This window comes from Perognathus longimembris, chromosome 25 (genome assembly GCF_023159225.1).
Source record: "Perognathus longimembris pacificus isolate PPM17 chromosome 25, ASM2315922v1, whole genome shotgun sequence".
Taxonomy (NCBI): domain Eukaryota; kingdom Metazoa; phylum Chordata; class Mammalia; order Rodentia; family Heteromyidae; genus Perognathus; species Perognathus longimembris.
This window is the reverse complement of record NC_063185.1, coordinates 1,412,674-1,435,138: the sequence shown is the minus strand read 5'-3', so window position 1 is coordinate 1,435,138 and position 22,465 is coordinate 1,412,674. Positions and strand designations below refer to the sequence as shown.

The 22,465-nt window shown below is 40.6% G+C and overlaps 1 pseudogene; it reads right to left on the bottom strand.

Annotated features, from left to right (window-relative positions):
- Positions 1 to 1,583: 1,583 nt before the first annotated feature.
- On the bottom strand, positions 1,584 to 22,215 carry LOC125341757 (annotated as a pseudogene).
- Positions 22,216 to 22,465: the final 250 nt, after the last annotated feature.

Sequence of the window (22,465 nt, the reverse complement as noted above, 5' to 3'; positions counted from 1 at the left end):
CTTGAGGAGAAACTATACACAGGCAGACTCTCTGGACAGACGTCTCTGGTCAGTGCTATGATAGGCTAGCAGGTAGTTAGTCCCAAGCAGACCAATTCTATTCACCTCCAGCCAAGCATCATTTTTCACCAAGATTTCCTTTTGCTCCTTCACATCCACACTTCATTTCTAGTTTTTCTATCATTAAGTGAGGGCTTGCCATGCACATAGTGAATAATTTGTAAAGATTTTTCAGTCAGCCCCAGGGTGACAATCAAGAAAATAGTGTAAACAGTAATTGACTGGCTGGATACTTGGAGGAGGAGCTCTGCCTTCTACAAGCCAAAAGGCACTGAAGGGATGTTTGAGGTATGGGAACATCCATAACTCATGAGCTCCACAGCTCAGAATGCTGCACAAGAGAAGTGCTTCAAGGGCAAGGGGAATACAGTGTGTTGAGTGATTCACATGCTCACAGAATATTTCTGCTAGACATTTTGGGTTCCTTCACAAGCACTGGGGGAGGGGTGCACAGGTGACATTACACAACTCCCTAACTAATTATAACTCTAGCACAGCCTAGGTGGCACTTGCCTGTCCTGGGGACTTTGGTCACACACACACACACACACACACACACAATACAGAGCACATCAAGGATTGCTTTTATTCTCAAAGAAGTCAAAGATGCTAATTCCTTCACAGGGCACACACAGATCCCACATTTCCATCACAGAAATGCTGAGCATGCTGGCTCTCATGGAGCAGAGAAAGAGTGACATAGGGAGGGAGAACTGTCACACTTTTTACTTAGGTGTCTCAGGAGCAAAAGTCACAATAAGTCCACTGCACCTGGCCTTCCTCCCTGGTTACCATAGCCAGTTGCTCAGCCACGCTGACTGTGAGCAGGTACAGCTGGAAGAAAGCAGACTCCCACACTGGGACCTTCCTAAGGCATGAACAGCACCTTCTTTCAGTCCCTTCCTGGCCTGGCCTCAGCCACCGGTGGCCTAGCTATTATTCAGCATATAGTTCAAAGCCTACCGACAGGAAATGAAGCACAGGCACAAACTCCTAACTCAAAATTCTAGAAGATGACTTAAAGTTAACAGAAACAGGTCCATTTCATTGATACTAAGGCCAAGGTTATTGTTGTTTGTCTTTAGAATTTCCATAAATACTATCAACTGCTGAAGCTTAAGCTGAGCTTCCATCTTTCCAGATCATCTTTGGAACTCAGGGAATAAAAATCCCAAACATTTATCTAAAGTCCAGAATCCAGCAGTGACACAGACTGTGGGATTGGTGAGAGGCCAGGGGGGAGCAGCACATCGGAGCTCTAGCAGGAAGCCCTTTCCTCTGCACCTCAGCAGGCAGGGCTCCACCAGGGAGAGAGGCTGCAGTGGCCTGGGCCCTGGTACTGGCCGCAGGGCCACCCACAGGAGAATCAGTGACCCTCCCCATGAGAAGCCAGCCAAATGCCCCAGGGCAGCTGGCAATTCTCTAATTAATTTTGTGACCTTTTTTGTTGTTGAGGAGATAGGGAGGGAGGGAAAGAGGGAGAGAGAGAGAGAGGGGGGAATAAAAGGAAAGTATGGTGACATTTACTCTTTAGCCTCAGCCAGTTTATTGCTCATCCCTTCGCTTTGCTCCTTCTTCTGGGCTTGGCGGCAGAGGCCCCTGCTGTGCTTTTTCTTGGCGGCCTGGCCCGATGAAGCCACCTGCTTGTCTTTGGCCTTCCTCAGGGCTTATGGCTCACTGAGGTCTTCTGTGGTTTCGTACTCTGAACACTAGGTTTCTCCACCTCTGGGGATTCCTTGAAAGTTTGCTATAAAGTGATCCACGATCTTATTGTAAGCTGCAGTGGGCTTATTGGCCTCCCCTTTGAATTGGGAGCTATAGCTGGTCTCATGGGACATCTTGTCATCTGGAGGTTTGTACTGGGGCTTGGTTTTGTTTGGTTTCACACACTTGATATCTGTCCAGGCTCTGAATTCATTCCTGTAGGAGCTGCTCACCATGCTGTTCACCTGGTCATGGATCTGCTGGTTCAGAGCATTGGCCATGGCGCGGCTCTGGCTGCTGTCTGGGCCTGCAGCCTGGGATTGGCTGGAGGGCAGCGGCATCAGCTTGTGGCCCTTGGTGAGGCTTACCTCCAGTGGGGCTGGCCTTCTAGCAGGTGTCATGCTTATCAGCCCCAGACGCCTTTCCCTGCCACTGGGCCTCCCTCTTTGGCCTGGGTCTGCTCTGCAGGAGTCAGCTCTCAGCCCTGGGAGTGGTGGCACACCATCCAGGTTGGCCATGCCCTCCAGCATGTGTCGCTTTCCTCTCTACCCAAAGCCTTTCCTGCCACCAGGACACCGGCTCTGCCCCACTCCAGAGCCTCAGCGCCCAACTGCTGGGGCCAGTGCTCCTGGCCCTTTGGCCAGTGCATGGGCAGCCAAAGGGCACAGGGATGGTCATGGGCTTGGGGATCCAGGGGTGGTCCCCATGGCACAGCAGCGGCCAGGTGCGGAAGTCTCACGCTCGAAGGCCGCGTTCGACAGCTGGTACTGGCTGTGCAAAAGGCGGGCAGCTGGGCTCGGGCCACTGCACCTTCCAGGCACAGTAATCCTTCCACATCACCAGCTCCACAGGGCCAGGGAGGAGGCTGAGCCCGAGTCCTCCCGGGGGCCCAGCGCTCCCTGGCCAGGCACAGCCTAAGCCACAGCCTCAACCCTACGTTCTCAAAACAATCTTTAATCCAACTAAAGATTTGGCTCAAAAGACATTTCTCAGGGTCCATGCAAATGTACTCTTTATCTTTCACAGCCTGCAAAGCTTTCTCTTGAGGAGGCTGAGATCTGAGGATCATGGTTCAAATCAAACCTGAGAAGAAATGTGACACTCTTAACTCCAAAATCCAAAAATGGGGCTGTGATCTGAATTGATAAAGCACTAGCACTGAGCAAAAGTGCTCCAGGACACCTCCCTGGCCCTGAGTTCAAGACCCATGACAAACTAAAAATTAAAAAAAGAAACCTACTCATTAACTGGCTGATGTAACTATAACTACTCTGTACATCACCTTTATAAGATAGCATGGCCTGTGGTTTATAGCAGAAAAAGTTGAAAGGGACAGAATAACTGAAAATTTCTTAATCTTACACTGTGTCCATGTAAAGAAAAATTGGCTAGTACTTGCTTAAGATTAGGCCTTTAAGGTTAGGCCCTTTAAAATTAGTTGGTGTCTCTGTATTCTACAAGTGTCTGACTTTGTGTGTGAAGCAGCAACAAATAGTGGTTTGGTTTGGCACAGACCCTCCTCCATATACTCAACACTCTCCTAAGTGAGTCATTCCTCAGTCTTTCAGAACCAGGAAATAAGCAAACATCTGAAGACTTGGCTCTCAAGAAAATTATGCTGGCAGCACTGCAATGACTTTTGCAGATATGAGAGTTAATAGGAGTTCAGGTCATATTCTGTCACCTGGAAAGTTTGCTGAGTTCTTGCAAGTAACAGAAATTGAGCCAGGTATATCATGAAAGGCATCAATCAGACTGGTAAGAGAGGTTAGTGTGTGCCCTTTATAGAGCATATCTCTATCACCCACTTTGTACTTGTATGCTAGAAGCATAAGGAAAATTGAGGTTATTAGAGAACACGCTAATACAATATTAACCAGGTGCCCTAATAAAACCAATTGTGGACAAGTTGGTACAAAAGAAAAGCTATGTCAACACAGAGAGAAGGTGGGCATCTTCAAGCCCAAAAGCTGCCTACAAGAAGCCAGCTGTGTCTACCCCCTTGATCTTGGATTTCAAACCTCCAGAGAAAATAACTTTCTGTTGCTAATTTTACCCAATCCAAAGTAATGTGTTATGGAAGCCGTCCCAAAGTAACACAGATACCTTAAAAAACTGAGCCTTGATTATTCAAGAAGGATTTTTGTCCTTCTGATGAACTTAACACTCATCTGAAAATCTTGAATTAAATCCAGAGTTTTAAGCAACCATCACTAGGCATTCTTAAGTTTATTTTGTGTGTGGTGTTTAAACTCAATCTGACCCTACTTATTTGAATATTTTTGACAGCTAGTCTCCAGGCTTGGTCCTGGTTCAACATAACATACTCCACTGTGAAAGATACAATGATTATAAAAGAGGCAGTTAACTCTTGCTATGAGTCACTGGACAACTCTGTCTTAACATGTTCTCGAGCCTTACTGTACCTAGTCAAACATGAATATTTTGTGTTTTAATTTTGTTAATTGAATACAATCTTCTAAGATAGAAGGAGTTCCATCAAAAAGGAGGTACACTAACTTTTACAGATCACCAGGCAATCATTGAAGACATTATTGTACACGCACTTTTTTTTTTGCCAGTACTGGGGCTTGGACTCAGTGCTTAAGAACTATCCCTGGCTTCTTTTTGGTCAAGGCTTGCACTCTACAACTGAAGCCACAGCACCACTTCTGGCTTTTTCTGTTTATGTGGTGCTGAAGAATCAAACCCAGGGCTTCATGCACACAAGGCAAGCACTCTACCACTAAGCCACATTCCCAGCCCTGTACATGCACTTTTAATAAATAACAGGTTGTGTGACTCATTGAGACAATTAACCTACTCAATCTGTTTTTGAAAAAAATGAGACAAGCAGCTCTGAGCAATATGCATGTTACCATGATATAGAAGACTTAAAATAAAAAAACAGACCAGAAAAATGTATGTGCAAATTAGCGATGTTGTCTTAGGAGCCAATGGCTTACTGCAAACATAGTTCTGATTACTTTGAACAATTTAAAACTGTGTTATTTGAACTTGGTTTCACTATAATAGAAGAGGAAACCCTCCCCCCAGAGTCTCAATGAAGATTCTATGAATAGCTAGATAGCAAAGGAGAGTTTTTTAGCTTCTGGCAAGCAATATTGCGGTGGTGATGCTTTTTGACTTATGAGAGATTTTCAGCTAAGGGTGCTCCCTGTCATCTGCACCTGCATAATGAAACTGCTAAATAAAAACATGCATTTACTCAATATCTTGAACATCTTCAATTTGTTCATTTTTAAAACTTCTTAATTTTATTAATTCTTTTATTCATGCCTGAAGGAGGATCAGGTGTTAAAGAACAGATCAATTTGGGGATGCTCTTTGCCCAGTACAAAAAAAATGTTTTCCACTATGAGAACATATTTAGTTTAAAAAACTTAAAAAACTGCTTATAGCCATATATTTGTCCATTTCTCCAAATTCTCATCTATTTCTGCTATGGTTCCATCAGGTGGGTAACTTTATATGTAAATTAAATTTGGTCTAGTACATCAGACATGTGATAACTGATCTAGTGTTTGAGGTTGCCATGTTTCTATTTCTGATTATAATATATGTATGTTTGCTTGCATACGTAGCATCAGCAGAATCCTATAATTCTTGTCTGGTTCTTCTAGTGATAATTTATGCATTGGCTTTGCAAAAATTTTCAGGTGTCAAGCAATAATTTGATTGCTTTCAATGCAATCTTAATTATATGTCTTAGAGATAACTCCTTCTGAGGCTGGGGATTTAGCTCAGAAGAAGAGCGCCTGCCTGGCGAGCACAAGGCCCCAAATTCAGTCCTCAGTTCTGGACAAAAAAAACTCCAAACAACTATTAAAAACAAAAGAGAGATAACTCCTTTGTAGTGGTTGTCCAGACCCCAAATTGCGTAGCCATATCGCAAAGGTATGTATTCTTCTGCAGGTTGGAAAATTTGTATTTGTTTTTGATACCATAGTAAGAGTTCAATTCTCAGTGTTATAGTCCTCATATTCCTAACAATCCATCATATTTTCCTGCTTGATACAAAAACTCATGCAGTCAGTCCTTTGTAAAAATATGTAATACGGCTCATGCAAGTTATGTTGGTGTTACATAAGGTTCTACATGAGACCAGTATATGTGTGTGTATGTGTGTGTCTGTGTATATGAAGAATGTTACATCATATTATCATTATGCATATTTGTATATGAAACCTATAAATCAATGAAATTGTGTTATTAAAATGTTTACTGTATTAACAGAACATTGGTTCATTACATCTGTATGTATCTACTGTACATTCTGAAGATGATGATGTGTTGAGAAAAATTCCCCCCCCCCAGCTGTTTGAATTGCTTGGAGCAACAGTTTAAAACACTGTTTAGAATCAATAATATAATCACAAGATATACTGAGGTTTGCAAAACTTCTCCCCTTGAGAGTCTGACATAACAAACTATTTCAGTAGGGATGTATGAGGGAATATCCTAGACAAGGCCTGACATCTTAGGCAGCACTATAACTCCAATATTCAATATAAGGTTTAAGGGACCTTGTGGGAGAATAACTTCTCTGAGCAGAAACAGCCTAGGCACAGAAGTTCTGATGCCTTATTAGCAAACTAATAGGCCTATGGGGAAAAATCTCCATTAAAGAAGTCTCCTGTGTTTGATGGCCAATGGAAGCCACCTTGTCATGAGACTCTTCCCCTGTACAGAGCCTCCCTGGGGAGACTTGCTTGCCCAAATGCTTTAGCAAAAGCTTTTCACAGTAAATAGGGAAGTCTCTTCACAGTAAATAGAGAAGTCATGGTCAAAGATAATTAGTCTCCAAGAAATAGTAGCTAAGTGATAGAGCTCTGCTTTGACTGGTTTAATCCTTTGTTTTAGTATCAACAATCTTTGTAATAGCAAAGCCCTTTGTAGTAGTCACCCTTTGTAGTAGCCTGACAGTAAGGACAAGAGCAACATTTGTATTGATATGGATGCCATGCTGTATTAATTTTTACTCGAAGTTGTGAATTGATTTCTAACCCTATATAAACCCTAGCCCTCCAGAAATAAAGTATGCGTTGGTCCACACACCTCTGCATCCCCATGTCCTGACTATGGTTGCAGTTACCCGGGTCCAACAACTGGTGTTTGGATCCAGGGACCTGATAATTGATCCATAGGAGATTGCAGAACTGCGTTTGAGCTCTCGAGTGGAGGTGAGAGATATTTTGATTCACAGGAGATAAGGGAACTGTGTGGTGAGCTCCTAATAAAATATTATGGGGTTATGGGACAAGCTAAATCTACTCCTTTTTCTAATCTTATCCACCATGTACTGAAACAGAATGGAGCTATGGTCTCCCGTTCACAAAGAGATGAGTGCATGCACGTGGTAGTGGAGTATAATCCTTGGTTCCCGGAGGGAGGTACTTTAGACTTAGAGGTCTGGGAATGAGTAAAGAATAATGTGGAATAGGAATATCGGTGTGGTGACAAGGTACCAGTTACATTTTGGTCTGTTTGGGCATTAATGCCTGCAGCTGTGAGTATGATGTCTCTTGATGCTATCATAACATCAGCTGCTCTGCTCGAGGTTGATGTGGAGAAAGCCATGAAGGCCTATAACCTGCCAGAGTAGGCAGAAACTCAAATTGGGCAGGAGCTAAAAGAGATGGCTACACCTCAACAATCTCCTGTCAGTTTTGTTAAAGAAAAATTAACATCAAATAAGCCTTCGGCCTCTACATGTGCTCCTTCAGAGAATGATGCTAACTTAGGCAGCTCAGCACCACAGTGGGACCACTACAGATGCTCTTGAGATCTTCCAGGGGCCATCAGGAAGTTGAAAGTGAAAAACAAAAGATTGCTGCCCCAGGGCCCCCTTTTACTTTTATTATTCGAATTCCTATGGTTCTGTTTCTCTCTCTTGCTATCAAACTTTTCCTATCATTCAACCCCTTCCAATAGGAGGTGTAGCTCAGCCTCCTCATTATGAAGATATTGACCTGATTCACTTAACTTGGCACAGCTGTAATAAGGGGCCTACTCGTGGCTCCATTCCAATGAACTAGGCTTCCCCATCATCTTTTCCTTACAACCAGGCACTAGGCAGGGAGCCACCACACCCCCTTTCTGTCCATCAGCTTGGAATTGGGGAAGGACTAGTGATTTTTCTTTTACCTCTTAATAGAATTTTTACTGAAATTGTACTTTTAATTTGCGCCGGCCCTACATGTTTTATACATATGTTTCCTGTGTCTTTGAGCTTGTCTGATTAGTTGTGTTTTGTGTGAACTGCTATATTGGGGAAAAAGTCCTCTGTCAGGCGGCCTAGGCAGGCTGATTGCCAGGGGATGGAAATCTCCACCAGGGAGGATCCCCCTGAGAATTTTCAGGGCCATGTGGACTTTCCATCACTCTGGCTGGCAGCTTGTGGATGCTGGACATGCCATCCAAGGCATAAAGCCTATATTTCTATGTCTTGTTTTGTCTTGACTAATTTTGTCTTTGAAGTTGGTACCACTTTTAAATATAAATTTTGTTTCCAGCATTTCTGTTGTCCATTTACATGTCTATGGGGAAAGCATCAGAGTCTACAATGTGCTGTGTCCCGTCTGCAAGAAGGCAGTTGATAAAGTGCAGGCTTCTAAGAGCCGGGTTCAAACAGCTGGCTAATCTTAACCTGAGAGTAATTCAAAACTGTAAAATGCCCCTAGCTAAAATTGGGTTAAACACTGGAGTCAAGTGCTGGGTGGGCTCAGTTATACTCCAGGGGACCTCAACTTAGTTATCTTCAGCTGAATAGTATTTAGTATGCTAAAAATGTTTTGGTAAAACTAGCAGGGCCTGGTGAATGAGACTAAAAAATGCTAAAATCATTCATTAAATGTTTTGTCTTAAGTTTTGGTCATTACAAGAGTAAGATTGGAAAAAATACCTCTTGCTACTAAAAAATGTTGGTCAATAGTTTTTTGAGTGCTTTTAAGTTCTTTTACATAAATACCTGTATAAGTGAAGGTATGTATATATGTGCGCGTGCACGCGTATGTGGTTGTGTGTTCAAGATTGAAACTGTATGATGTAAAAATGGGTTAGTTTAACTTTACACTTCAAAAGGTCATCAAGTTTGGGCATTACCAAAAGTTTTAAAAGACTACTACTTTATTTTAAAGAGGAACTATAGTTAAAAAAAATCTCTTTAATTCATGGTTAAAAATAATTAAATAAATAAATAAGAACTTAGCATGGGCCTGTGAGCCTATCCTCAGGAGTGAGGAGTAAACTGACAAAGGTGCAGCTTAGCCAGTCCACGTGGTGGGACAGCCATTGGGGGTGTCCATTCATGGTGGAAGAAGGCAAGTTGGCACCAAAGCAGTTCATCAAGCTCTAAGGAGTAGGATGGAGATAAGACCGTTCTATAGGACAGGCCAATGGAGGCCTTTCTTTTGTTTCTTTTGTTTTCAGGTAAACATTGAAATCCTGGTGGTAAAAATGAATAATTTGATGGATACTTCTAAAACTGCCCCATAGGATGGACTAAAATTGGACTATCTTAAAGGAGAGTTAAAAATTTATTTACCTGATATAATTTGATTTCTGTACAGTTTTACAATTTGTATGCATTAAAAAGGCAAAGATGCTAAGTCTGGAATCTCATGTTTAAAATTCTGGGGCACACTGCTAAGTGTACTCTTGTTATAATTGTTTTGGGTATTAGTTTAATGATTCAGGTACTAAACTTTATAAGTGTAAACTGTGATGCAATAGTAAGACTATCTTAAGTTACATACAATCAGGTAAATATTTTAAAGTACATAAACTAATGGGGATACAAGTACACAACTCTCATTAACTCTCTGTAAAAAAAAAAAGGCTCTTTTAAAACAGGAAGCAAGGAGGCAAAGTGCCCCCTGGGCTTCAATTTTTTCATGCAAATAAAGCCTGAGGTGAAGGTGCAAAAGCCTCTACTTTGAAAGGCTTTAGAATGGCTTTCTAGATAAGAAATATGGAAATGAAAACAAGCAGCCTAAGGCAATGGATGGCACCTAGGCTTCAGATTTCTTCAAATACATCCAGGCTTGGTAAAAGACTTGAGATAAAAAATGGATCTCTAGACATGAGATTTGAAAAACAGACCTGTCCCAAATGGTTGTTTTAAGTTGGATATAGGAAAATTATGACTACCAAGATGATTACTTAATTGCTACTCCAGTTTGCCTTGCAGGTTTTCACTAAAATGATATATTATTTGCTGCACCTGATAAAAATATTGTATCAGAATTGTTGAAAATTTTGCCTTTGCACTTGCAACAGTATGGTTTAATAATTGCCCATGATAAAAATTCATTTAAAAAGAAGATCCATTTAAGTATCTAGGATATTTATTTAGAAGACAAGCAGTTACCCCCCAATTAATAAAGATTCAGACTGAAGAATTAAACACTTAATGATTTTCAAAAGTTACTGGGAAACATTAACTGATCCCTACCTATGGAAGGCCATAAAAGGTGCCTGCAAATAAGTGGGCAAGACACGTACTTCATTATCATCCCTATACCCAAACAGCAATTCGAATTACAAACTTATGATCTTCTCCCTCTGGCTTTGAGTGGCTTACTGGAGAACTTTTACACCATTTACCTTCTAGCCATTTGTGGCAATTCTTTCAAAAGCAAATTTATATTATTGATAATATTTTACTTTCTGAGCCCATTCTAAATACTCCAAATGTCTTTGTAGAAACTACTAAATATAACAAAAGTACATTTTGGATAAAAGATAGACATCAAGTTTTTCTCCCTCCTTAGCAGTTGGCACAACAACGAGTTACAGGCTGTTATACATGCTTTACAGAATTTCTTTTTTTTTTTTTTTTTTTTTTTTTTGGCCAGTCCTGGGCCTTGGACTCAGGGCCTGAGCACTGTCCCTGGCTTCTTCCCGCTCAAGGCTAGCACTCTGCCACTTGAGCCACGGCGCCGCTTCTGGCCGTTTTCTGTATATGTGGTGCTGGGGAATCGAACCTAGGGCCTCGTGTATCCGAGGCAGGCACTCTTGCCACTAGGCTATATCCCCAGCCCTACAGAATTTCTTAATACCTTTCAACTTAATCACTGACTCTGCCTATGTTGCACGTTTTATGCAATATATATTCTTCTGTTATTTCTCAAATAAAACCCCTACTAGATTCACTATTTAAACATTTACAAAGCCTGTTACGCCAAAGACAGCACTACCTGTATGTAGATCACATTCATGTTCATTCTAATTTGCCAGGTCCTATGACATATGCTAATTCTCAAGTAGATGCTTTAGTCTCTTTTGCTCCCGCAAAAGAACATGCTACCCTTAAAATTTCATGATATCTTACATGAATTCAATATAATCCTCAAGGTCAAGGTGTAGTAAAACAAGCTCAAAAAAATAAAAAAGAGGGAATATGGATAGTACCGAAGGGCATGAGACTTCTATGAAAAGTCTTTATGAAATAGCCTGAGCCATTATTAAGGAAGCAATATTTGTTCTTTATTTGTTCTCAATTTTTAAAGTTTGCCTCTAGGAGATATAATGGCCAGAGCAGAGCACCACTTTTTAGAAATGCCTTTGTTAAACAAGCCACAGGCTGTCTGGACTTGATTGGGTGTGGGGATAGATTGTGTTCCAGGGGAGATAATACCCCAGGGGCGAGGGTATGCTTATGATTCTACAGAAGATAGCCCATCTTTCTAGCACCTGCTCCAGTGGATCCATCAACAATCACCCCCTGTGCATCAAGACCGGGGTAAGACATTCTCATCCAAGTGATAAAGCCATTCTAATGGACAGGTATACACTGATAACCTGTAGGGGCTACATCAGGGGTAATGTATTGGGCCTATATTTCTAACCCTCCTTTAATTGCATCCATATTTATGGACAGAAGCCCCTCTCTGTTTCTACATCTAATATTGGATTCAACACGGAGGTTCATATAATTCCAGTAGAACTTGGCTGGTTAGACTGTCTTCTTGGTCTGTGGGATCTCACACCTATAAGGTAGACAATAATCCTAGTCCTGCTGGCCTGCCTAAATGTGACATTTTTACTTATCTAAACTTGAATTTTACTGAAAGGCATTGGGAAGCATGTCGAAGAATTTTTCCAAGTATATGGAATACATCACAACATATTTGGTATGACGGGACGGACCTTTTGGTGTGTGGTTACAAAACTGCACCAACTATAACCCATCTTATGACTCTGCTTTATCTATGAATATGTCCAACTCATGTCTGCTAAACAGCTTTTAGGATGGTTTGGAGCAGGCTTTAGTGACCCCCGGCCTGGCCTTGCCCTTGAAAACAGGCTATTTCCTCGCCAGCATCATTTGTGGAAATTAGCCCCCTCTCTATTGTTGGCATAAAAATTCTAGCCTTATTAAAAATGTCTGATTACTAAAACTTATTGCCCTGGCAAAATTACCCAAGGGCCATTGATTGACTAAAGTTGTTGTGAAATTCATTGGGATACAAGCTTGGAAAAGCCGGTGTAATTAAAAAGCGACCAGGAAAATAGTAGATTTTGCACAAGTCAGGCTTTATAACCTAGCTTCTTTAACCAGTCTATACAGAAAGTTGCAGGCACCCCAGAAGGACGTGTGACATTCTATTGGAGCCACTGGGAGACCCTGCTGCCTACTGCCACCAGGGCCCCTGCTCATCCTATTTGGGTTAAGATGGAGGATGGCCTGACAGTCATCTGCAAGCATCTACATCTTCACCCTGTGCACCCCTACTGTGTCAAGATAGGATCATGATTTTGACCCAGCACCACTTACTTTGGGTGCCTGTTTGAATGCATTGTCTCTGGGCTGAAGGACCTGTACAAGGACTAGTAATGTGCTTTTTCAAGCAGCTTTTGAAGAGGAGTCATCAAAGGAGGGGTGTTCTGGCTTGGACAGAAATATCTGGCTTTGCAGTAATGATTGTTTTTACCTGTGATTGTAATTCTAGTCATGTCTGTGTAACACCTTATAAGTATAATGCCTCTGAGTGTGAATGGAATAATATACAAATGCTTAAAGATGGAGGCATGGTAAATGGTTCTTTCAGTGAGCAAATTTTATACCGGGAGGTTTATAAAGCTTTTCAAAAGGAATTACCAAATGTCTCTTCTATTGATGAGATTGCCCACGGACTAGCACAAACTAGCCTAGACCTTAGAAGGATTAGACCCCAGGGGGTGGTAGCAAAGTATTACACATAGTGTTGGAAGTGCTTCTATTGCCTTAATACTTATGTGTTTTTACCTTAGGATAATGTTCTATCATAGCAGTAATGAAGTGTTTTGCTAAGAACAGATCTTCTGATATTTGATTCACTGCTCTTAAGCTTACTAGAGAAGCAGCTGTAGAAAAATAATAAATAAAGGGGGAATTGGGGGAGAATAACTTCTCTGAGCAGAGACTTAGCCTAGGCACAGAAGTTCTGATGCCTTATTAGCAAACTAATAGGCCTATGGGGAAAAATCTCCATTAAAGAAGTCTTCTGTGTTTGATGGCCAATGGAAGCCACCTTGTCATGAGACTCTTACCCTGTACAGAGCCTCACTGGGGAGACTTGCTTGCCCAGCTGCTTTAGCAAAAGCTTTTCACAGTAAATAGGGAAGTCTCTTCACAGTAAATAGAGAAGTCATGGTCAAAGATAATTAGTCTCCAAGAAATAGTAGCTAAGTGATAGAGCTCTGCTTTGACTGGTTTAATCCTTTGTTTTAGTATCAACAATCTTTGTAATAATGAAGCCCTTTGTAGTAGCCACCCTTTGTAGTAGCCTTGCAGTAGCTATATGGATACCATTCTGTATTAATTTTTAATCTTGAAGTTGTGAATTGATTTCTAACCCTATATAAACCCTGGCCTTCCTGAAATAAAGTATGCATTGGTCCACTCACCTCTGCATCTCCTGTGTCCTGACTACGGTTGCAGTTACCCAGGTCCAGCAGGACCTAACTATACTTTTTCTCTATAACACTATTTGAACTACTACATGGGGTATGAATTTTTAGGTACATTTTCATTTTTAATATAATTCTCAGAATAGAGATAATGTTAGAGGCTATAGGTATTAAATGAATACTCATTTGGAATGGTTCAAATCACTATGTAAGAATGAAAATATGCAATTTCACAGCTAAGAAAAGTCAGGGTGGCTAATTTTAACACACTATTCTGGGCTTCCTCAACATTCCTAACTTGTTGCTGTTTGGAAATATATCTAATTAGATACATTAGCAACTATGCTACTCTTACCAATCATTAATATCATCATTTCCAGCAAGCTGAATTTAATTCTATTCGAACATATATTTTCCAGTGGCTGGTTCATGATGTGATCTCTAAGTAAAACATACGTTGTATCTGGAAACGCTTTTCATTTACAGGATATGTCGTTTGACTGCAGTAGTCTTTATTTGCTGAGATGAAGGAACATCTGATAATCAGGTTCCAAAGGATACTAAAGGATCATATCACAATGAATATTTCTACTCTATAATAGGTCCCATTAGTGACTTCCCTAGTGATTTCATTTTGTTGGTTTAGTCATTATAGAGCTAGTGACTATGCTAGTTGTAGGTACATGTATAATAGTAATAGTTGAGCCATAATGCTGCCTTAGAAGGCAAGATTATGAAGTTAGTTATGGTGAAATAAATGAGTATGCATAAGACACCACAAAACTGGCAACTCTATTCTATTTTAGCATGGCATAGACATTAGGGCTCAGACAAACAGGAATGCTACAGATGCACCTAAGACTACAGGTGTTCATCTATTTCAGGTGTGACAGTGTTGCTCTTATGGCCACAGTAGTCCAAAGGGCAGTATAGATTTCTCTATGGCCAATGATTCACTTCTGAACCTAGCTACTTCGGCTGAAATCATTAAGTTTTTGTTTTAATGGTCTCTTTGCTCCCATTGCTCAATAGGTATTTTTATCTCCTGAGCCATGACTTATTCTGGGCATATTGCATGTTAATTCTCTGCATTGGCTAGTACCTTCTAAGGTAGTATATTAGGTGTTTTGTTTCCCATTTTTTGTAATTACTACTGGCTTGTTGAAATAGGAGTGTGGGCTACCTTTGATGCTTCTTTCTCTGATTCAGATTAAAACATGCCTTAAGCAGGCTTATTTTCAAAGTTGGAAATTCTGATAATTATTATAATTCCCTTATACTGAATTATTAAATTGTTCTCTACATTCTCCTAGCGTAAATACAATTTCCATACCCCAATTCATTGCATAGGTGTGGCACTGCCTGTGCTGAAAAATAGATTTCCTGGCCACATTTTATTATCCTGGGGGACAATATGCAGCATGTCATACCATTAGTGCAATGTTTATGAAAGCTGCTGCTGATTTCACTGATGCTAAAGCTTAGCCTAATTATGTATAGGTGGGTACCCCTGTTACTGCGTACTTTTGTGGACATTAATGATGCATTGCTCCTATACAATGTATTCACATGGTAAATTTAAAAGTAGCTGACATGTTAATTTCAAATTTTGTTCTATGAAATAGTTTACATGCACAAAGTACATATTGTATATTAAGATATTCAAATTATTACCAATTTATTAGATATGGTTTTAAAGTATTTATTATGTTAGCTTTCTGTATTCTGATTAGTGTATGTAATTTTTATCAGTAAGATTTTACATTCCCTACATCCTTATACTGCCACTATTTTATTCCAAGCTACATTCTAGTTTATCCCTTCCTTCAGATATTCTACAGCTGCTCATACCTTCTTTTTAGTTAAAATCTCCAGAGGTGCAATTTTAGTTTACAAACCTTTTTTCATTGTCACCTCTCTCTTTGCTTTATTTTTAGTACTTGGTAGCTTAGGAATTTTACTTCTGCCATCTTCCTTTTCCTATATGTGTTGTAGATTAATGAGTAGGTCTGTGGTTATCATTTGTGCACTATGAGTTATAATATTTTGCTCTTGACCTTAATGCTTTGTATTAATGTATCTACTGTAATATGTGGTTGTAACATGTAGCTGTGTCTAAATTAAACGTTTGATATGACAATTTGTGCACGCTCTTTGTGGGGTTATTGTAATTCTTTCTAATAATTGGCAGGACTACAGCTTTGCCACTGATTTCATAAATATTCTGTGTCCATTTGTGTGATCCCAAGGCTGCACCATTTGTGACAGCCTGTGAGCCTTAAATACATATGGCCTGTTCTCAAGTTAGGACTGTCTGACTGCAAGTACCATAGCAATGATTTCTGCATGCGGTGCAGACAGTGAGGTACCTTACTCCATGAGGCTCACGTCGTCCTGAGGGTTGGGGTATGCTGCTATCCAGGGCCACGGGGGCTGACCCGTCTCAACCAGGCATTATGGAGGTTGTTTGACCAGGCAGGACCCCATTTCCCAGTTTGGGGGTGGATATGCCCTGCCCTCGGAATGAATCCCGGCAAGTCTCACTCCGCGATGATTCATCTCAATCAGCCATGATGGAGGTTGTTTGACCAGGCAGGACCCCATTTCCCAGTTTTGGGGTGGATATGCCCTGCCCTCGGAATTAATTCCGGCAAGTCTTTCTCCATCTTGTGCATCTTCTCCTCGATGAGGAGCCCTGGCTGGCCCTTTCAAGCTAGCATCCCTTCTTTGTATTCCAGGCAGACACTTTTGTGTCAGTAAATGGGCTTGAACTCACACCAGGCATTGTACCATTGGAGTCATGCCTTTATTTGTAACATTTTGCTGGTAAATTGAAGATAAGAGTCTCTGGGCTTTGTCTAGCCATGGTGGCTCCAACCCAAGATTCTCAGATCTCAGCCTCCTGAACAGCTAGGATTACAGGCACCAGCCACCAGTGCCCGGCTATTCAGATAATCACTTTTGATCAATCTGAATACCAGCCACTTCTTCAGGACTCAACTCTACTCACTGGAGCAAAGGTACCTTACACTATATCTTAATAGGTCTCTTGCTAGTCAGCAGTTCAAAATATATTTTCAAAATACATGTACTTGCTTTCATGGTCTCTGTTGAGTAATCTGGAGTAATTCTGATTGGAGAAAAAATATATGTACCTGTTTGATACATATGGGAATCTATTTCTGTATAATCTGTGTGGAACAAGTGACCTGGTGCCATGATCTCGTGCCATCATGATATGCAGTTTCAATTGAGCCATGAGTGTTGAAAAGTCTACTGTTTTCCTTGGAAGGCAGCGATATATACCCTTTTCTTGTTCTTACTGCATTGTTGCAATTCTGCTCCCTGTGCGAAGAACTGTGATTTATCATTTTACATATAGTTGTTACTATGATATTTAAATATGAAATGTTGTCTATGATAACTAAATTATCTGCCTTGTGCTTCTTGGTTAGATATGGGTGTGTCTAATAATCGTAATTCTGTCTTCTCTATCTCTCTCTGGAATCTTAGGACCGTGGAAAACTACTAAAATTTGCATTTCATATCTGGTACCATTGTTTTTTCCTCATTAACAATTCACCTTCTCTAGCCAAGTTTCTCAAATACTTGCTACTCTATACACCTGGATTTTCCCCCTCGTTCCTGATGATATTATATCATCATCTAAGTATGATATGATTAAGGAGCAATGTGGAAAATTATTAAAAGTGCTATTGCTGAGATATTTACATAGCCAGTTTATTTTTATTTTTATTTATTTATTTATTTTTTGGCCAGTCCTAGATCTTGGACTCAGGGCCTGAGCACTGTCCCTGGCTTCTTTTTGCTCAAGGCTAGCACTCTGCCACTTGAGCCATAGCACCACTTCTGGCTGTTTTCTATATATGTGGTGCTGGGGAATCGAACCGAGGGCTTCATGTATACAAGGCAAGCACTCTTGCCACTAGGCCATATTCCTAGCCCTACATAGCCAGTTTTATAAGTTAATATTATTTGGGGTTTTCCTATAGAAACTGTATGCTCCTAGGCATATTTAACTACAAGTATTACAAAGAACTTTACAGTTTTTTAAACAATTCTCTCTTTAATTGAATTAATTCTATGTGGATGGAATTCTGACTACACCAATCCAACCTAAACAAACCACGTCTGAAACATTGATGGGACTTCACCCTAGGTCAATGTTGAATATTACCCTAGTATTTTTGTTATTTTATGACTACATTTTCTACATGTGGGACAGCACCTGAGAGTTTAGTACCTTGTTTCATTCCCTATGATCTACTGTTGATCTCCATCATTTATTAGCTTTCAAAACTGTTTTTATTTTTATTTTTATTTTTTTGGCCAGTCATGGACCTTGGACTCAGGGCCTGAGCACTGTCCCTGGCTTCTTTTCGCTCAAGTCTAGCACTCTGCCACTTGAGCCACAGCAACATTTCTGGCCATTTTCTATATATGTGGTCCTGGGGAATCGAACCCAGTGCTTCATGTATACGAGGGAAGCACTCTTGCCACTATGCCATATTCCCAGCCCTCAAAACTTTTTAACGTGGATAGATTTGCAGGTATTTATTTTCGCAAGTATTTCTAAAATGTTTATATCCACAATTTAACAGGTATTTTTGCATAGTCTGTTATCATGGAAGAAAAAGAGTGATTAGTGCTGTCTTTATTTTGGCAATCTACATGTATTAATTTTAAAATGTTTTATTGGCCATCAATTTTTATATTACCAGTATAACATTAATAGCCAAACGATTTTCTACCTTAGGTGAATATAATACCTAATTAGTACAAAATGAATATTGACTATACATTTTTCAGTGGCAAGAGTTATTTTGCAAGTCTTACTCTTGCAATGACCAAAATTTAAGACAAAACCTTTCAAGTTTTTAAAAAACATTTTAGCACACTAAATACTTTTCTGCTAATTGGTATCAAATTCTGCAATCTATGAACTGTGAGTAACCATTTAAATGGACATGCTTTTATAGGCTCCAAAAGTCTCTTGGCCATTTCATATCACAAACTATATTTCATCCACACTTCCAAAGTTTCTAACAAAATCTCATCAATTCTACTATTATTAAATTTAACACCAAGGTCTTTTACACACTCTTATACTATCAGTATCTCTCTGGATTATCAGTACAGTATACTCAAGAGTTTGGGCAGGCGGAACCAGAAAAATATTGCTCAAGATGGTCCACTAATACAAATTCCAGTGTGTCCTTCTTCAATTTGAAACCTAAGGAATTTTTATTGTTTGCAATTCTACTATACTCAGATTTCCTTAGATCCCTACAGATTTTCTCACTAAGTTCAGCTGACAGCAGTCTACAGCATCTGTATCCAACATCTCAAAACTATTGAAAATATTCTCTCCAAAACAATTACCAAGATTCCCCAACCAAATCCTCAGTAATAACCACAGCAGTAACCCTGTTTATACTACCAATTTTCTGTATTAACTACTTGTCTCCTCACTGTGGTAAACCACTGAAGAAGGGAAAAAAAGTAATGAATATAACATGGCAGCAGATAATGACAGACCACCATGATGCTTCATTATTCCCATAGTTCCTGATGGCTCCCCACTGGCAGGCCTCTTGAAACATTGGGACAAGTCAGATCCCCAGAGCCCAAGGTAAATTGGATTATAATCCTTGATTCCCAGAGGATGATATCTTAGACTTGGAAGTCTGGGAATGAGTAAAGAATAATGTGGAAAAGGCATATGGGTGTGGTAACAAGGTTCCTGTGATGTTTTGGTCTATTTGGGCATTAACTTTATTTCAGGAGGGCCAGGGTTTATATATCATTAGAAATCAACTCACAATTTTCAGGGCAAAGGTTAACACAGCATATATCATTAGAAATCAGCTTACAAGTTTCAGGGTAAAGGTTAACACAGCATATTATCCATTATAACTACAAGAATTTGAGGAATGCCATTTCTGGGAGGAAGGACACTAACATAGAAGTTTATCTACTACAAAATTTTACCGCTTCAAAGAGAGTTTACTTATTTAGGGCCAAACTATTTACTACTTAGCTACTATTTGCTCCGCACCTTGACCATGGCTCTATGCACCTAGAGGAGACTTCTCTGTTTACTATGGGAAGAAACTATCCAGATTATTGAGAAGGGAATTTGCGATTTGCTAAGAAGAAGCTATCCTATCTATAATGAGTAACTATCACTAAAGGCAGCTGTGCAAACCAGCCTCCTCAGGGAGACTTTGTATGGGGTAAGGGGAGATTCTCCTGACAAAAGGCGGCATCCTTTGGCCCACAGACACAAAGATACTTCTAACTGGGAATATGTTCCCAGGAGCATGTCAGTATGCTGACGTGGAATTGAAGTGACTGTGCCGAGGCTAAGTCTTCCTTTGGCCCAACAGACACAAAGAAACTTCTAGCTGGGAATATGTTCCCAGGAGCCTGTCAGTATACTGATGCAGCATTGAAGTGACTGTGCCGAGGCTAAGTCTTCCTCTTGGTTAGAGAAATTAATTCTCCCACAATTCCCCCCCCCTTTTTTTTTTATTAATTATCAACAGCTGCTTTTTACTAAGCTTAAGGGAAGTCAGTAACATATCAGAAGATTTATTTCTAGTGAAATGCTTCATTACTGCTGTGATAACACAATATCCTTAGAAACTACACCTAACATTAGTAATAAGGGAATAGAAGCACTACCAATACTATGGGTAATACTTTGCCACCACCCCCTGGGGTCTAATCGTTCTAAGGTCTGGGCAAGTCCCTGAGCTATCTCATCAATAGAAGCATCATCTGGCAATTCCTTTTGGAAAGCCCGGTACAAACTTTGTTCACTTAAAGTACCATTTGCTATGGCCCCATACATATGCATTTGTATATCATTCCATTCACATTCAGAGGCATTATAATGTGTTGCACAGACATGACTAGAATTCCAATCACAAATTAAAAGCAATCGTTGCTGTAAAGCCAAATATCTCTGTCCAAGCCAAAACACTCCTCCTTTCACAGCTTCTATCTCATCTTGACGGTGGGCATTTACTTCCAGCTGGTGTCGCCACAAATTGTGGCAGCCCTGGTTCCAATGCACCATAAAGTCATGAGTTTGTACAGATTGTCCCAATGCAGCTCTGGATATCGCTGTGGTAGTAGCAATGGAAATCAGCCCAACGAGTCCTGTGATAATCAGTCCAATCACACGTCGACTCATCTTTAAAAGCTGCTTAAAGAATTGCATTACTAGTCCTTGTACTGGTCCTCTAGCCCAGGGACAGTGCATACAAACAGGAACCCAAAGGGAGTTGCGCTGGGTCAAAACAATGATCCTATCTTGACTAAAATTAAAGGTGACACTGTTATTCAAGCAAGTATACAGCTTACAATCAATGCAGGTAATGGTATTATTAGTTATGTTTATGGGCCGACCATCAGCACTTGTGGAAAATGAACACAAGCTGAAAGGTTATAGGCCTTTATAACTTTGAAGTTGTAAGAAGGTGAAGATCTTTTAGTTCCTGTGTAAGTTCCATTGGCCAGCAGAACAGGGGCCAGAGAAGCTGCTAGTTTCCACAAATGACGTTGTGGGGGGAATAGCCTATTTCCAGGCAAGAGCAGGTCAGGGGTCACTAAAGCCCGCTCCAAACCACCCTAAAAGCTGTTTAGCAGACATGGTATTGGACATATTCATAGATAAAGTAAGGTCACAAGATGAGTTATATTTAGTGCAGTTTAGTAACCACACACCAAAAGATCCACAATCATATCAAGTATGTTGGGATGTATTCCAAATAGTTGGAAAAATTCCTTGACAAGTTTCCCAACTCCTTTCAGTAAAATTCAAGTTCAGATAAGTAAAACTGTCACATTTAGTAGGCCAGCAGGGTTAGGATAGTTGTCCAACTTATAAGTATGAGATCCCACAGATCAAGAGGACAGTCTCACCAGCCGAGTTCTACTGGAATTATATGAACCTCCATGCTGAATCCAATATTGATATCTAAAAGGGTAACATGGGGAACGGCCTAAACAGATAGCCTTAGAAAATTGAGCATAAGAAAAATTAAAAGTTCGTCCTTCTTTCATAGGAAAGACTGGAGTGCCAGACCCATAAGAGGGAGAGAGTAAGTCAGGAATAGTTGTAGAAACAGGAGCTTCTGTCCATAAATATGGATGCAATAAAGGAGGGTTAGAAATATAGGCCCAATACATTACCTCTGAGGTAGCCTATGCAGTAGAGTTACAAGTTAACAGAGCACACATGGCCAGGAACAGATGTTCAGGAGTCAGCGCTTTTCAGGTGGATACCACTACCTCCCCGGCTTTGCTAGACAGCGCTTTTACCTGTCCCCAAGAGGGTAAAGGGGCTGTGCTTGCTCTTGGAGGTTTTTTACGGAGACTGTGGGCAGCCATGGCTTGGATTGGGATGGTCTCGTCGCTTGGAGGAGGAGGTTTTGCCCTGCTCCTGATGTTCTGGGGCCACTCATTGCCAGACCCAGCGGAGTGGATGCCAGAAGGATCAGCCATCTTCTATAGAAACATAAGCCTACCCTCGCCCTTGGGTATTAACTCCCTGGGGGCCCAATCTAGCCCCTCCCCCGGTTTTATCCAAACGGGCGGAGGTTTGTTTAACATAGGCGGAGCTAGGAAGGAAGTGTCACTTGGCTCTCACCAAAACATCTCCTTGAGGCAAATTAAAAAAATTAAGAACAAACAGTGCTTCTGCAATAACAGCTTGAGCTGTTTTGTAAAGATTTTTCATAGAAGTTGCATATCC